The sequence below is a fragment of the Rousettus aegyptiacus genome, unplaced genomic scaffold (assembly GCF_014176215.1).
Source record: "Rousettus aegyptiacus isolate mRouAeg1 unplaced genomic scaffold, mRouAeg1.p scaffold_m13_p_13, whole genome shotgun sequence".
NCBI lineage: Eukaryota > Metazoa > Chordata > Mammalia > Chiroptera > Pteropodidae > Rousettus > Rousettus aegyptiacus.
Genome location: NW_023416288.1, coordinates 2,149,786 through 2,160,654, shown reverse-complemented (window position 1 = coordinate 2,160,654; position 10,869 = coordinate 2,149,786). Strand labels below are relative to the sequence as shown.

General features: G+C 47.1%; 1 pseudogene; it reads right to left on the bottom strand.

The window, feature by feature from the left end:
- Positions 1 to 8,064: 8,064 nt before the first annotated feature.
- LOC118610928 lies at positions 8,065 to 8,183 on the bottom strand (annotated as a pseudogene).
- Between the last annotated feature and the right edge of the window lie 2,686 nt (positions 8,184 to 10,869).

Below are 10,869 nucleotides of genomic sequence, written 5' to 3'. Positions count from 1 at the left end.
GCCTCTATGGGTCTTTGCAAGTCTCAAACTGGGAATAAAACCTCAGGCAAGGATTTTTCAACCCTGAGGATGAATCAGCCAGGCTCAGTGAGCATTCCTTGGCCTGTACTGGTTTTCCCAGAATCCCCTAAAGTGTGTAACTTGGTCATGATGGAACTTGAATGATTTCTCCCTGGTTTTAATCCATCAGAATTGTTGAGCACAAACTGTTTTCCCAGCACTGGACTAGTACGTGCCACTTGAGGTCAGGGGCTGTCCCTTCCCTATTAAAAGACCTGAGTCCTCAGCACAAGTAAGGACTGAGTGGGGGAGGGGGAGGGCATGGAAAAAGAAACTTTATGGGGGGAGGTGGGTGGCAGGTACACTTTCACTTCTCCCAGAGAGGCAGCACCACGGGAGGGTGGCCATGCCTACGATTTGTCTAAGTAGAGGGGCACTGACTGGGGGTACCTTTTGGGTGATAGTGCCTGTACAAGCGCATTTCCTCAGAAACACATCTGCTCAACTGTACTAAAACCAGCATCTTTGCTGACTTAATTTAGCTTCCATTAAGTTCATATTTAAATGATCAAGCAGGGGAGGGAAGAGGAAGGGTTACAATACCCACAGAGGGCAGGAGAGACATTTTAAAATGTATGAAGATATGTGTACCAGATGTTTGTTTCACCTAAAGAAAATAAAACAACACAGAAAAAAACACTGCAACCAAACACTCTGACTCTGACAGTAGGAATGGGAAGTTTGGTGTGTCGGAAAACAAAATTCAACAGAGTAAACCTGAAGACCTAATTGGCTTTACCAAATGATTTACACATACAGCAGCACCTCACCCAGCAACTAGATGGGCATCCCAAGGAGTTGTACGAAATGGAAGGCTTTCATAGGTGGGCAAATGAGTTATTTAAAAAAAAGAAAGAAAAATAAGATTACTTGGGGGCCAGGACATCTGTTTTGGGGGGCGAGGGTTTATCATGTAGATTGCCTCTTCTTCCTATGAGGAATGGAGAGGGCCCATGTGACAGAACACCTCATTGGGGTTGACCAGAAAATTCCTGACTGGTTTGTTAGAGTTATGTTTCTGGGAGAGGTTTGAACTGCAATTAAATCTAAATCTGTTATTATGGGCTTTTAGCATGAGTGATGCCATTTTGGGACTGCAGTTTTCTCTTTAACAGGTGTTTCTCATGTTTTGCTTCCCGGTCTACTGCAAGTTTACCCTGGGATGCCACCACACCTCTGTCCACTGGTGGGCTCTAGACGGTCGTGGAGGTCCTAGCATTTTGTGTGAGCTATGTGGTCGTGACTGAGGCAATCAAACCCTCGAGAATCTTGGATGATTCGGAGGGCCCTTGCACATGGAGGGCTGCAGATCATCAGGCTGTGCAGGGGGCTGTGCCAGAAGCAGGCTTGAACCTTGAGGAACATCCAGCTTCCCCTGGGTTGGCAGGGCCAAAGGCAGCTCAGGAGGGCTCTCCCCGCATTGCTCAGAAGGCAAGCTAGCTGGGACCAGGCCATGCCCCCAGTGAGAAGGGCAGCAGCCACGCTCAGTTCCTGCACACCGGAGGCTTCCTTTTCACCCCCGTCAGTGCCCAAGGAGCGTTGTGACACCCCACGCAATGCCTGTACATCTCCTGTGCCAGGAGCCAAGCAGCCATGTGTTCCCCCAGGGACTTGGGGGGAGGGGTCCTCCTCTGCAGCTCAGTTTGACCCCATGTGTCCAGCTCACCCTGCCCCTAGGAGGGATGACAGGATGGAAAACATGTGCCTGCTTGTTTCTTCATGCTCTCCTGTGGCCTTGTGAGTCACCCCTCCTCCTTCAAGCCTATTTCTTAACCCAGGGGTCCCCAAGCCCCAGACCATGGACTGGTACTGGTCCGTGGCCTGTTAGGAACAGGGCTGCACAGCAGGATGTGAGCAGCAGGCCAGCAAGAGAAACTTCATCTATATTTGCAGCTTCTCCCCAGTGCCGGCATCACTGCCTCAGCTCCAACTCAGGTCATCAGGAATTATTAGATTCTCATAGGCGCACCAGTCCCTCTTGCCAAAAAAGTTAGGGACCACTGTCTTAACCCATGCTATGTGATGTTAGGAAATTGTCTTGAAACTGGTTCACTAGGGGAGGAACCCAGACAGAACCTACAAGGCAGGACACCAGGACACAGTGTCTACTCACTCAGACACTGGAAAAGCCCACCATCAGAGATGCTTCTGGCCATTACACTTGGAATCACAAAGACCTAGTCCCTATGAGTCTTTTATGTCACCACCAAGCCCAGAGGCCCAATGCTGGGGGTGGGCGGGGGTCCCTAATGAGCTATGAGTAGAGACCTCCTGTAAGTGTTGACTACACAAGGACTGTGGCTGCTTCTGCCAATGCTCCCAGGACAGTTCTCCTCATTTCTCCCTTCTAAGAGTCACCGCCATCCCAGTTCACTTGCCTGTGACCTCAGCACTCAACCTAACACTGCCTGCTTTGCCACTCTCAAAGTGGAAATAGAAATGGACAGTTCTGCTGGTTTGCTGGGATGCAGTTGTGTATCTTCCTGAAGACTTTGCAACAACCAGCTTTTCTCACTGAGCAATGTAAACAGCCCTCTCTTCTTGCCAAGGTGGGCTTTTCCAAGCATTTGCCTGTAGCTTGTGTCCCTGAGAGAGTCAGCGCCTTTGCTCCCTGACAGAGGAGAAGAGGAGGGTGGTCTGCCTGAAAACCTACCAGGCCCCAATGAGCAGTATGCGTGAGCTTAAGCTGGTGGGGTAGCTGGGAAAACAGCCATTAAGATCTCTTCCACTGAGTTCCTTTCAGTTCCACAATTGTGCCGTGCTCCTTCACATCTCAGGGCCTTGTATCTGCAACTCTGTGTCTAGAATTCATTCACCATACCGTTGCTGAGCTTCTCTTATAGACCAGGCACTGTCTCCATGGTGCTGGGTGAACCATAAGATGTGGTGGGGTTGGAGAATGACAATGAGGTATGGCCTGCGCTTTTTTCTTCTCTGGTACCCCATGTGCCACAGTTTTACAGTGAGGACATCTGACCAGTGGTTCTCAGGATTAATCAGCAAAGAAACCCACAGGGACACAGGAGTGGAGAGAGAAATGTCCGACTCAGAGAACAGTCCCAGAGGACTGGAAATTCAACCCCTCTCTTTCCCAATGTTCATCAGAGCAATGGCTCTCCAACTTTTTCACCACGAGCTATAATAAGAAATATGTCTAACATTACAATCCAGTACACACATAGGCATGCAAGTGTACACATATGAATATATACACAGTGGGCAAAACTTTATATTACTGAACTTTAATATGTATGATGAACTCTGATATATTTTTTATCCTATCCTATCTTATCCTATTCTATCCTATTTTATTTTATCCAAAATGCTATTTATGAATTTTGCCACCCACTAATGGAAGGCAAATGTCAGTTTGAAAAACACCAAAGTTGGGAAAGGAAAAAAGGTGACAGAAAGGAAGAAAGGTATGGCAGGAAGAAGTTATAATCGACTCTTTAAAAAGGAATTCAATGAACCCTCTACTTAGATTCTTCTATAAATCAAATCAGTCTACTATGAATTTGCATTTATGAAGACCCAACCTTCTGCTTTTGTGTTCGTTCTAAACAAAGTATAGCTTACTGGCCAATCCAATCCTCTGCTGTTTTTGTAGGCCTGTGAGCTAAGAGTAAATTTAAATGGAAAAAAAAAATCAAAAGAAGAATAATTTCACAACACATGAAAATTATATGAAATTCAAATTTCAGTGTCTCTATTTATTGGCTCACAGCCACACTCAACATTTGCATATCGTCTGTGACTGCTTTTGTGTTATAATGGCAGACCTGAGCCTGGCCCAAAAAGCCTAAAATATTTACTCTGTGGCCTTTTACAGAAAGACTTTGTCAGCCTCTGGCTTAAAGCATGGTATTTCTTATATGAGGGATGGTGTGACCCCCCACAAAAACGGTTCTACTGGTGCAGGGCCTTTGAGAGACCTGCTGAGTGAGGACATCTGGCTTTGCCAGGCTTCCTTCTCAGAGCCTTCTCTTCAGCCAGCAGCAGAGCCCCTTGGTGTGGGGACTCATCCTAACCGCCTGACCAACAGCTGCCCAGAGACCCCTGACGGCTCTCAGGCACTGAGACCTGGCCCTTGGGACCAGGCTGGGGCCGGTGCTCAGGGAGTGCAGCCTTAGTAGAATTAGCTCTGGACTTTTCCACTTGCCCTTTTTCTTCTCTCCTGTCTTGCCAGCAACACTTTCCTCTGGTCTTTTTCTATTTTCCTTTGGGCGTATATGGTTCCCAACAAAGGTGTGGCAAAATCAGTTTTCGAAATACTAATTAATACCTTTCTCCCCTCCTGGTCTTCTTTTAATGCCCCCCTTCCCGCCCCGCTTCAAACTCCCCACAAGCCCCAATGGCCAGGCTGTTCTGTGCCCTTGTCTCAAGGGAGTTGGGATGGGGGAATGGGGAACTTCTTGGCTTTAACTTCAGAGTTAGGGAGGTTCTGAGAACTCTCAGCAAGATCTGTTTTAGGGGACCATTACAGTAAAGAGCAAGGCCCTCCTCATTCTCAGGGATGAAGTGGGTGGGGAAGTAGAGAGGGATGCCATGTGCAGAGAAGTCAGTGGCGTGGAGAGAGAAACAGCCCCTGAAAACCCAGGCCAGCACTCAGGTCTTGTCGGCAGGCTACCTCAACATCAGCTTCCACTAATGCAAGAAGAGAATAGCAGAGGAGAGGTTATATTTCCTCATTTCCCCACACCTCTGGCCTGGACCTGTAGTAACTTTTTATAATTTGAAAGATAGAGAGAGAGGTTTTCTCCAGGCCCCAACCCCCTCCAAAAGACTGTGGGCAAACTCTTTTCCTCTCATCTTCCAGGTTTAAAAGCTTGACCTGCATTTCACAGAAGTCAGCTGCTGTTGAATTACAGTAGATTGCCTGATGTCATTTATTTTCTCCTGTATACTTTAAGTCAGGGCAGCTATAATCTGAAATGGAAATTTATGCAAATACTATGTAAATTAGGTCATTCCCAGATTAACTGGGGGGAAAAATCTGGTCGCCTTAGCAGGCACCATCTGTTCTTTTCTCATTCTTTCCATGTCTGAGCCCCACCCCCCTTTCTCATCCACTTTAAAACTTGTTTTCCTATGGCTGTGAAAAGAGGTCTTTTAAGGCAAACAAATCACCCATTAATTTTCCAGGTGGCCAGTTCCAATGTCCATTCTGTTGTGGAAAGAGGTTCAGGTGAGTGGCTGGGAAGAGGTTTAGGGTTAACTGCAGGTTAGTGGCACTTGGAGAGAGCTGCTGGGGCTGGCCATGTTGGCCCAGCTTGTTCTGAATGGAAAAAGATTAGGATCTCAGAGTGAGCTGCCACAGCCACACATCTGCCATGCCCCTTCTCTTTTCTCTTGACCTCTGTTGCCCTTATAATTCTTCCTTTCCTCCTTTTCTTTGCCTTTGCCTGAAGCCCTCTGATGGCATCCAGGAGCTCTCTTATACCCTATTGCGGCAATTGGAGCAGAAAGGTTTGGGAATTGTGCAATCTTGGGAATTTTGGGATCCAGGTGCATGTGAGTTGGGGAGACTTCAGTGCCCAGGCTTCCTGTCCCTTTGCCATGGCTATAGCCCATTCCTGCTTTGGGGCAGTGACAGCTTCAGTCCTGCTCTGGGAAGGCAGAGCCTAGTATCTGTGTAGCTAGAGGAAGTTTCTGTTCCATAACATTTTAGCCTTCCTTCCCTCATAAATGCTATTAATATGAGGAAAGTTGGGGGCTCTTGGCTCCTTTGTTCAATGTCACTTTCTCCTTGAAGGCGGTAAAAGTAAGCCGACTCCCCTGAAGCTCATTAGCTCCTCCATCCTACAATGAAGAAGCTTCATGGAACAGAGCTACAGCTGACTCACAGCAAGTAACTTCAGCATAAATATTCTTGTTGCTATTAGCCACTGAGATCCTCAGGTCGTTTGTTATTGCAGCAAAACTTCATGAGCGCTAACTAGCATACCCTCTATAATTGTCATTAATCTTTTCCCAAAGTCATCTCAAATTTCAAGAAATTCTTTAATGTACTCATGTGATATTTTCTCAGTCTGAGGCCAAATGAAAATCAAAGCATCTTCATAAAAATTTGTTTTTTTTTTTCTTGATTCATAATATGACAGTACAAACTGCACTTGTATAAATGGCTTCAAAGCTAGACCTCCGGGCAGTGGGAACACTCAGTACAAAGGCCCCGAGGCAGGAATGTAAGGAGCCTGGTGTGACTGACTCAGAATAAACAAGTGGGTGGGTAGTAGGAAATGAGTCCTGAGTGTTGGGGAGTGGAGAGTGATGGATGGGCTTGCACTTGGCCCCAGAGAAGGTGCAATTTCAGAAAAGAAGCACAAGGTGGCACCATGACACTCTTCACAGTCACCCTTGACCGTGTATGCTGATGTTAGAAGAGGATGCGCATACCTCCCCTCCTCACGCAAAAAAAAAAAAAAAAAAAAAAAGCCAGGGAATCGAAGTCCAGTAGGGTCTAAACAAATCATAAGCCACAGACTCTTAGAACTAGAACTTTTGAGATCTCCCAATTAAGTCATTAGCCATGTGGTGTCTGTGATGCCTATGAAGGGACTCCAGCATTCTGGGAATTCCTGAATTGCAAAATGCATTTTTTCAGGGGAAAACCCAAAAATTTTCATTCCAAAGGGTCTATAACCCCCAAAAGGTAATGAACTTCTGACTCCAACCAGTCCCCTGAGGCCAGACTTGATGAGAACTGCTCAGTAGCAGGCGGCCTGGCCCAAGTCCATTTTACCGGGTGCCCAGGAGACTGGAGCTTGTAAGCCCTGTTCTCTCTCCGTGGAGGGTCCCAGGCCTGAGGACACTGGGGAACACTTCAAGAGACGAGAGCTTTTGTGACGGGCCTGAAACTCCCATGCACACTCTCTATTGTTTTTAGACTGAACAAAGAACGACCTTGCACACTGATGCACTGCTAGTTTTCAAAGATGCCTAGATGCTCTTTTGGTAAATAAAACATTGTTGCACTTAATGTGGTTACTGAATTCACAGTCACTTTGATCATTATATAGTTTCTCATCTACCGGACGCTCTATGTAATTCTAATGTATGTTGGATTCCACATAAATTTATTATAATGAGGGTGTTATCTGCCAAATATTTTGAACTAAATGGGAATGTTTATACTCAGAATGATTGGAACCATGGTCTGTGGCGAGAGAGAGGGGAGACAATGACGTGGAGAAATCTGAAAACCAAGACATACATGGGCAGGAGATGGATGCATGGGCCGGAACCGAGACTCAGCCCATGCGACTGCTCAAGTGGAACCAGAGGCAGAAACCGAGGCTCTTTTCTCTGACAGAGAAGATACAAATGTTTAATTCAGCATCTTGTTAAAAAAAGAAAAGGAAAAATCCTACGATACTACTCTACTTACTGGTAGATGTTGATGTTTTAAAAGCCCATTAAACACCACACTTACCAGGGGAAGCCTGACTTCCTCCTCCTCTCTCTCTCAAAGCAGTACTCAGAGAGTTCAAGCATCAACCTCAGGGGATTAGACCTGCAGGCAGGTGGTTGGTTCCATGGGGATCCTTTCAAGCCAAGCCATGAGCAGAAAGGGTTCCTTTCAAGGCTTCCTCTTAGCATTTCTGCACTTCGCTACCTAAGCATGACCTCCAGACATGGGCTCAGGGGCCAGAGCTACTGAATTTTAATCGAAGGCCTCCTGGGAGACTGAGAACAGGAAAAGCAGGCCAGGTGGGTATCTGTGGAGCCTGTCTGACTTCACAAGATTCAAGTTGCCCAGCTTGCTCTGCCGAAACATGCCCTGCCCTCCTCCTTGGGAGGCAGGTGTGGACTGGCCACTGTTGGAGAGTTTGCTCGTTGTTGCCATTCTCTTTCTCTCTCTCTCTTTCTCTCTCTCTCTCTCTCTCTCTCTCTCTCTCTCTCAGGTTTTTTTGTTGTTGTTGTTGTTAGGCGAGGCAACCCTTGGTTGACCTCAGAGACTGCAAGGACCTTGTCAGTTTACAATCTCTTATTTTTTTTTCATGCCTATAGCACCGGGTCTTTCTAGGTGGTCTCCCATCCAAGTACTAACCAGGCCTGATCCTGCTTAGCTTCTGAGATCAGATGAAATCTGGTACGTTCAGGGTAGCATGGCCATAGTACCTTGTTGCCATTCTCCATACCGACTTCCACTGCCCTCCCAGAACCAACTGTGTCTCCATTGTCCACGGTGGCCTGAACCGACCAACTCAGCCTGGAACCCTGCCCAGAGAGGATGCAGGCTACCACGGCATCACAAAGCTATGCTTTGTGGCCATGCCAGGAGGGTTTGTTTATAGCTGTGAGATGGTCCCTGGCAGATCCTGACATGTGGTAAGCAGACAGCTCTGTGCTGCTCACAGTATTTTGAGTCCTCAGCTGGATGCAGTGTCCACTTTGTCTGGGATGTATTGCTTCCACTTCCACATGGCTCCCTTTGGCCTCAGGTTCACTGGCACCTTTCATGCTGACCCAGGGCAAGGGTAGGGTGGCACAGGCGTGGCAGCTGGGGCCTGATGCCCGTTGTTGTGCAGATTGGCAACAATGGCACCATTAAGGTTGTGCAGGGCCCTTACACTGTGGTCCTCCTGGTGTCAAGACATGCTCAGAGCCTGCCTGCCCATCCCCGCCTTGAGGCCAGGGTCCCTAAACAGCGGCAGGATCCTGTGGGTGTGATACCCTACCAGAAGGAAATGGAAGCAAATACCTCAGTGTAGGGAAGAATTTCTTAACAAAGACACACACACACACACACACACACACACACACACACACCATGAGACAAAAGATTAATAATTTCAACTGTATTATATTTGAGAACTTTGATTCAGCATAGATAATTTACAGAAACTCAAAAGATAAGCCACAAACGGAGAAAAGATATGTGTAACAGACAGGTGACAAAGGATTAGAATCAAGACTATATCAAGAGTTCAGCACTCTTGGCAGAATGTAGAGAGTAGGAAATAAACAAATGTTTTAGTAGAAAAATGGGCAGAAACCATGAACAGACATGTAATAGAAGAGGAAATACATGGAGCTCGTGAATGCATGGCGATACCGACCCTGTCAGTATCCAGGACAATGCAAGCCAAGATCACAACGAGATGTCATTCCTCCAGTGCAGGCATCCAGAACCCTCCTGGCCTGGAGTGCCCTACTTGTATGGTTTTCAGTGACCTGGGGACTTTTCCTGGGAGGCCTGGCCTGCTGGGCTTTTGCAGGGCCTCTAGTTTGCCTTTCCCCAAATATCTTCTCACCTAAAGCCCAAGTGGTACCCCCCCTTTCCCTTCCAGTGGCGGGGGGCAGATCACCCAGTCTCAGGCAGATTCCCCCACTATACCCTCATTTTCGGTGTCTTCCCTCAGCTCTTCTCCCAGGTCTCAGCCTGGCCAACGAGGCTGTAAGGACATCTTCAAACAGAAAATCAGCCTGCACCATCTTACAAGCCCATGGAGATCTCAAGGCAGGCTATTTATAACCAGGGAAATATGCTGATGGTTAGCACCTTCTAGACCGAGTCCAGATTAAAGAGAGGCTCCCTCAGCTCACCGTTAAGCGCCCTCCTCCCAGCAGCAGTGTCGTGCCACTGGCCGAGGAGAAAGCCACGTGTGATACAGGGGTCCCATCCCTAACGGGCTGCTCACTCCAGAGTCTTGCTTGCACTTTTCCTTTGGAGACCCTTTCTGATCAACCTTTAAAAAACTGAAATAGACAACTAGAAGAATATCCTGAAATGGCCGGCCCAATGCTTGGAATGAGAACTAAATAATACTTAGCCTGTGGTGAACTTTTGCATAATTATGTGTCCAACAAATAACAAAACATTGAGTAGTAAGGTCTGAGGCCACTGTCAAACTTGGTGCCCTTTGTTGTTGGTGAAACCTATATATAGTCAGCTGTGGTCTTCTTCCCTTGCTGCTGTGCTCTCAGAAATCTACATTGCAGCTCCTCTGTCTCCCTCAGGGCCCACCCTGTGTGTATTCCAGCCCAGCCCAGGCCACCATGGTTGCCATCCTCCTTTATTGTGGTCTTTATAAAACAGCAGGGAAGGTAGGTTTTTGATCTGCAGTTGCTCCACACGGACAGTCTTGTCAACTGTATTATCCCTAATAAGATTTCTTCTTTTTTCCTCAGTTACTTTCTCTTTTTTTCTGTCATTCTTTTTACTCAACAAACCAAATTTTCATCAGGTACCATATCGTCTTCTAGGCACTGAGTATACATAGGTGACCAAAATAATCACAAATCCCTGCTATCATGGAAATGATATTCCAAGGAGGGAGACAGGATAGCAAATAAAAAGTGAAACCTATGACATGTGAAAAGTGATGGGCAGTCCTGGGATCAACTTCTATTGCACAACAGTAACCACTGCGTGATAACGAGCATGGATTGAGCAATCACTGTAACCCAGGCACTGCATTTGATAACTTATGTGGTAGGTGCTCTTTTCATCCTCAGTTTCCAGGTGAGGGAACGGGCACACGAGAACTTTCTAGCTTCTAGGAAAGGGTGTTAGAATTTGAATCTAAACAGTGGGAGTCTGTCTTCATTCATACGCCTCCCAGCAATACCCTGACCCTCCTTAGTAGAGTACTCAGTAGCCTCCAGACCACACCGCAGTGAGGAGGTCACCTCTGGATCTCATCACACCAAGGAGGGGGTGTGTAGCCTCTGAACATTTGGGTGATGAAAGGAGTTTTTTGGTAGGTCTGAAATGACCACTGTTCTCCTACTGTGCAGAAGGCTTCACCTGTCCTGTATGCCACCATCCTACCTGGTCCTGGCAATGGCTGCCAGGTGCAC